Here is a 6,628-nt window from a genome sequence, read left to right on the forward strand (position 1 = left end):
GGGAAAATCGTTCCTACGAATGTCGATGTGATATGTGATTGAATTTCTCCCATTTCCTTCATTTCTGTCCTGGAGACATCGGAAGGGAAAGGTAATCTAATCGAGACTGTGATTGGTGAAATTCACTTTTTATGGCCCGTTCTTATTATGTTCTTTCTTTCTCTCTTTGCAGCATTGTCTGGGAAGTGGTGGTGCACTCAGGCTCCAGTATGTTTGAAAGAGTAGTTTGGAATTGCCCTGTTGTTACTTGAGTGATTACTTTATGGCTTATGCCCCCGGACTGTCTCACATTTAGCATTCATGCTCGCTGTGTCTGAAAATGCATTTGGTTTTCCAGTTTTGTTTGTGTTCCGTGTTAAATGCTTTCTGTTTTGCGATTCGCTCAATACATTACGAATTAACAGGGTTTCTGAGGTAACTTCCAGCTGCAAAAATCCTTCACTGAGAATCTGGGAAAATTTCACGGAGTATGGTCAGTCGGAGCAAAAGTGAGGAAGTCGTTCCTTTCTGCAGTGTTTCACAATACTACCTTTCCCGTGAGCAGTCGAACAGACTAAATGATTTTGCCACAGAATGCGATGGCAAGCTCCGCTAAACAGTAATCCTTCAAAGCCGGTGTAAGCAACACAACGTTATTGGGGGACACCGCGTGGAAACAGATACTTCGGTGTATCTCGTCCATACTCACCACATAGCCAAATTTAAACAAGTATTTGGCCTCAAACCCTCTAAACCCATCCTATCCAGAAACTCAGCCGATTACCTTTGCAATTTTCTGAGCCTCCTCCACTTCCTCGGGGAGCTCATTCCATACACGCACAACCTTCTGTGTGGGAAATGTGCCTCAGGTTCTTTGTCAATTTCAGCCCACTCACCTTAAAACTATGTCTCGAGTTTTCAACTCACACCAACTTGGGTAAAAAACGTAAATACTCAGTTTGCAACCCTTCCATAAGGTCATGTCGCAGCCGTTATGCTGCAGGGAAAGTCGTCCCAGCTTATTCCACCTCGCCCTACGGTCCAAACATTGACGACATCCTTGTCAATATTTTGTCATCAATTTCACGTGTCTTTTTTTACGTTTTCAACATGTCAATTACGCTGGACAACAACGATCTTTTGGAAACAGAAAGTTGAAACGAAGAATGGCTTCAACTTTCTGTGCTGGATGCCACTGATCCGCAGTACGGCGGCCTCGGCTTGTTTCTGTAGTGTAGTGGTCATCACGTTCGCCTAACACGCGAAAGGTCCCCAGTCCGCAACTGTGCAGAAACTGCTTTGTTCTTCAACTGCAGCCTTTTAAATGGACAAGGACGGAGCTTTCTTGCTTGCTTTCCCATCTGCAAACCTGCCTTCGAATTTGCTTGAACAAATCTGCTCTCGTAGTGAAATGTAATGCAATTGCGTTTAATTACGGTGCAAAGCATTGTAAAGTTTTTCTCTGACCTGGTTCTGATCATATCCCATTCTGTTTGAGAGTTTAGTTACCCCCTTCTGATCCTTCTACGAAAAGCAGTTCAGCATTTGCATTCCTTGCGCAGGCGGCTCGCTTCAAAGACAGGGAAGAAGCCGATGCGCTGGTGTCACAATGCACCACGGATTCCTGAACTTGTCTGTCTGTCAAATGTATCCCAAAGTCGTCTCTGAAAGAGCTCATTTGGAAGGTGTCTGTCGTTATTCAACGTGCGAGAATTGGCACCAGAGATCCAGAATCATGTTTTGGAGCAGTTCGCACGTCAGTGGCTCTTTCAATCAGCAACAGCAATGAAAGATTTTACTCTCTGAGGACCCTTTGGATTTTCACCAGAGCTGCAACTGCCTCACTTCCCCACTCGCCCTCCCCGTTTACATTTTCTTTCTCGTCGATGATTTAAAGAAAACCAAATCGATGCGATGTAATTCTGTAGCCTCTCTGTTGTTTCCTTCGTTTCAAGTCCCAACATGGCTTAGGTCTCGGGGCGCACCTTAATTCTAGCGACGCTATGAAAACACCCCTCTTATTCTGTGTGGTAACAGGCCATTTGTCTGAAAAAAATCACCCTCTAAAGAGTAACCCACCCAAACACTTTTCCCGATCATATTTCTTCTCATTTCCTGCTGACTCATACATATATCCCTTATCACAACGTGCAATTTAGCATGGCCAGCTCACCTAACCTGCACATCTTTGGATTGTGCGAGGACACCACAGCAAAGTCACATAGACTTGTGGAGAACGTGTAAAGTCCACACAGTCATCCGAGGAGGGAATCAAACCGATGTCTTTTTCTCTGTGAGGCAGCATTGGTAAACACTGAGGTACCGTGTAATCTTATGCAATCAGTAAAATCAGTGAAAGATACGAAAAGACAAGTTTCAAATGAACACTCTCCGATATTGTCAAAGCATGTCAATCTTACATTCAATACGAATAGGTGTATGGAAAACAAAATCCCGGCAATTCATAAATGAACAATAATTAGAAATTTAATTTGATCAAAGGTCATAACAATATTTAGACGAATTGCAATTTTTAAAAACAAATGTAGTGAATTAGCTGACTAATGATAAATTGGAAGTGGCATATATTTATTAACGCTGTAGAAAGCGACTTGTTTTTTCCCTCGGAACACAGCAGAATAACAATGTGTGTGTGTGTGTGTGTGTGCTTGTGTTCGAAATGTTTGAATTAAGCTCTTTCTAACAAAATAACTGATGACTTACGATCACTTAGCCTTTTCACCTTTTAGACCACAACATTCTCAAATATTTTCCAGGAATTTACGAACAGCAGAACTAGTTAATTCCTTTTCATAGGAACCAAAAGAGAATAAGTAGCGGATATTGTGAATTAGTGAGTTAATGCAAGCATTCAACTGAAGACAACATCTCTTCTTTCCAAAAATGTTCAAAACTTTAAAAAATCAAAATGTATTGCCATTGTTGAATGAAAGAATAATGAGATGCTAATTCTTTTTCATTTGATTTTGTTGCATGAAACATCCATAAATCGTATTATGATTACAAACGCAATAAATGTGAGCATTGAAGTCAAATATAATTAATTGAATTCAACTATGTTTCAACAGGTAAAATAAAAATTGATATTTACAATGATTGAGATTGTGCACTGCAATATCTATACAATAATTCATGTACTTTGCCGTAATTCAACATTTGCACAACCCACTGGATTGAATAATGATTATATAGTATTATAAATCAGCAACAATTTAATTATCAAAGTCTGTCAATGCATTAAGGAATAATGAAAAATCTCTTTTTGCAAGTGATTGAGCAATGTCTGGAAATGAACTGGAATTAATTCAGTGAAAACTAGTTACATTTTCCTGAATTTTAAGGCTGAGATTACCGTGACCATTCAAATGAGAAAACATCAGATATTTAATGACGTTGGATGGGAAGTCATTGGTTCCCTTGTAGGGCAGTTGACCTGAAAAATAAATGCATTTTCAGACTGTACTATTAGTACTCAGAAATAATGGATTAAATCTAAATGTGAATCTCACTATACTTGTTCAAAAGACTTTCTTAAATAATTGTGCCGTTACTGTAATGGCAATGACTTGATAATTAATGCTGTCTTTTGAAGAATTAAAATGATTCAATATTTCAAAAGCACTTTGCTGTGATGTTGATTGGTTATTTATTAAGATCAGTAAACTGAGGAATAAAACATAGTATTTAGCTTTATGGATTGAAGAAAAATGAACCATTCAGTGATTATTGAGCAAAATCCTTCTTTTTTTAAGTCAAAAATGTATGTAATACAAGAATTGTGAATTTCCATCCACTGGATTCCTTGTAGAGATGTGTTACATCGATTTATATGATTAATATTATAATCAATTTTTAAAGGAATGTGTCAGAATTAGGAAGAGAATTAGTAGGTCATGAAAGTGAGCTTGAAACTGAACAAACAATGTAGTCAATGACATGTGGTATAAACGCGATTTTAATAATTTTGTCATTATCGTACAATGATGAATAATGTTGGAATAGAAATGACAAAAAAAAATCAACATGGTAAAAGCAGTTTTCTTACAATGAACTGAAAACAATAATCATTTTGTAGCACGCATGATTTGAAATAGTTTTTTTAATGTGATATATTTAGTGAAGACTAACTTTTTGCAAAAATGTAGGAATTTCACAAATTTAAAATGCAGTGTTTGTTCAATTTGTAATAAAAATGGTTAAAATTTGAATTGTCTCTTGTACACGCACAACAAAAACGAGCTTAAAGATTATTAGAATGATAAAAAACTGTTTCCCAATGCTATTGTAGTACAGTCAATATCCGTGATAAAGTGGAATTATTGGTTTAAACAATATAAATCAACATTAACTACTGAACTGAAGCATAACACATCAATTGTATTAATTGCATGCAATAGTAAATAAATGTTTACTGTTGTCATTAGTCCTAGGAACAATAAGATACTTACTCAGGTTATTCCACTGAATAGTAACCAGCTGATGATGAATATCTTTGTGTCGCTTTATGTGCACTGTTTTGTGTGAACATTGATTTCAATAAATTTAGATATTTACATGAATTCGGAACACAGTGATAACTGGGTGTGAAAGATCTGATTTAAGATTAGACAATTTTTAGTATTCACAAGATTTGCTGAACAAAACATAATTAAGACATCATGCAGTAAATGAGATTAGAGAGAAATATGCAAATTCAATTTTTAAATAAATGCACTCGGATAATTTCACAGCATTTCAATCTTACATTCAATATAAATAGGTGAATGGAAAACTAAAAACAAATTTCACACAATTCATAATCATATCAATAACAAAAAATTGATATATAGTAGGAAGAGGCATTTGTTTATTTTACTGAAGAAGAACTTGATTTTTTCTCATATTTATACCTTTGAAGCATCAAGTTCTATATGCAGTCTGAACCTCAGCTCTTCAGAACAAAAGAAAATCAAAGAATATCTTTACTTTGCATATTTCATCTTTGTGAGTGCAACATCATCAAATAGTTTGCAAAGAATATTGATTGAGTGGAATTCTGTTATTTGCGAACTGAAGAAAATAATTAGGAGATACTCTGATTATTGGAATGAATAACAAATGGAAGCAAAGCTAATGTTGAATTGAAAGGCAATCATTCGACTCTTAGAAATTTTCTAATCAACATTCAGAGCTGCTCTGGCACAGCCCTATGCAAGGTGGGAATTGAAATTGTAAACGCTGATCTGGTAACAGTGACACGACCAGAGTTGCACAAGATTCTTTCATAACATTCCCAACCAAGCTGGGCAGGGCTGAAAACTCATCAGACGTTTATTGTGATAATTGGATTGAAATTAAATGGTTGGATACTGTGTGTAATCTACTGAAAATTCAGTAGTAATTTACAATAATGAAGGGAGTTAACAAATGTCTTAATTAAACATAATTTTTACGATCACTTGTGGAACGACAAATTGACAGAATTGTGTGATTATTATGCATTATAAATAAAAATGAATACAATTATTCTATATGGTCATAAGTTTCTCATTTTCTGAAATGCAAATTAAAATGTTTTTGATCTACACGTAAATTGGAACAAAATGATCAGTTGGTCAATCAATGTGCCTATTCGGCTGAAGACAACTTTCATTCCTTCTGAAAATGTACGATTTCTAAGAAGTCACCATTTCCTGTGATAGTTTAATGAAATAAGAGAGATGTGTGCTTCAAAATATTCATGGGGATTTAAATGATTTTGCACATGAAAAATATTCAACTGCTATTGTGATTAAAAACACAATAAATGTTTCCATTGAAGTGATTTCCAATCAAACCAATTCAAAAGCGTTTCCAAGTTTAAAATGAAAAGCAATATTCAGAATGATTGAGAGATTGTACATTGCAATGTCCTTGCATTGGTTATTATATGAAATCATAGTTCCACATGTACACCCCTTACCGAATTGAACAATTATTAGGTGTTGGCAACAAATCGATTTGAAAACTTTTATAAATGAGTTAAAGAATAATGAGGTATCTCCTCTTACTATTCAACTGAATAATGTTCAAAAACGAAGAGAAATATTGCAGTGTAAAGTAACTGGTGTTCTCGGAATTTCAATGTCTAAGAAGACTGTGATCTTTCAAATGAGCAAAAGTCAGATATTTACAAATGATGCTGCAATGGCAATTCTTGATCTTTTGTGGGTGTATTGGTCTTATGAAACAGGTTCTAATATTGTAGTACTCACACTGAGAAATATGGAAGATATTAAAGGCACATTGTGCTTTTTATAAAACCTAAGTTGAAGAATTACATAATTATTGTAACTGATAATTGTTTCTAAAATCCTGATAGATAAATTGACTTAATATTTTGAGTGCACTTTGCGCTGATGGCGATTGTATATTCATTAAGTTTAATAACTGAAAATTAAAATATAAAACGTGGCTTTAATAATTTAAAAAATACTCAGCAGCAATTGAACACAGTTCAACATTTTTTTTGGTCGGTTCATGTCTATTTTATTCATGTAACTTTAATCATGATAAATTTTTAGACAAATATAAGAACTAGGAAGAAAATAATTAGGCCGGGAAAGTGAGTATTATTATGAACAAAACATCGAGTTCATGACATTTGGTA

Source organism: Chiloscyllium punctatum, chromosome 13 (genome assembly GCF_047496795.1).
Source record: "Chiloscyllium punctatum isolate Juve2018m chromosome 13, sChiPun1.3, whole genome shotgun sequence".
NCBI classification, from domain to species: domain Eukaryota; kingdom Metazoa; phylum Chordata; class Chondrichthyes; order Orectolobiformes; family Hemiscylliidae; genus Chiloscyllium; species Chiloscyllium punctatum.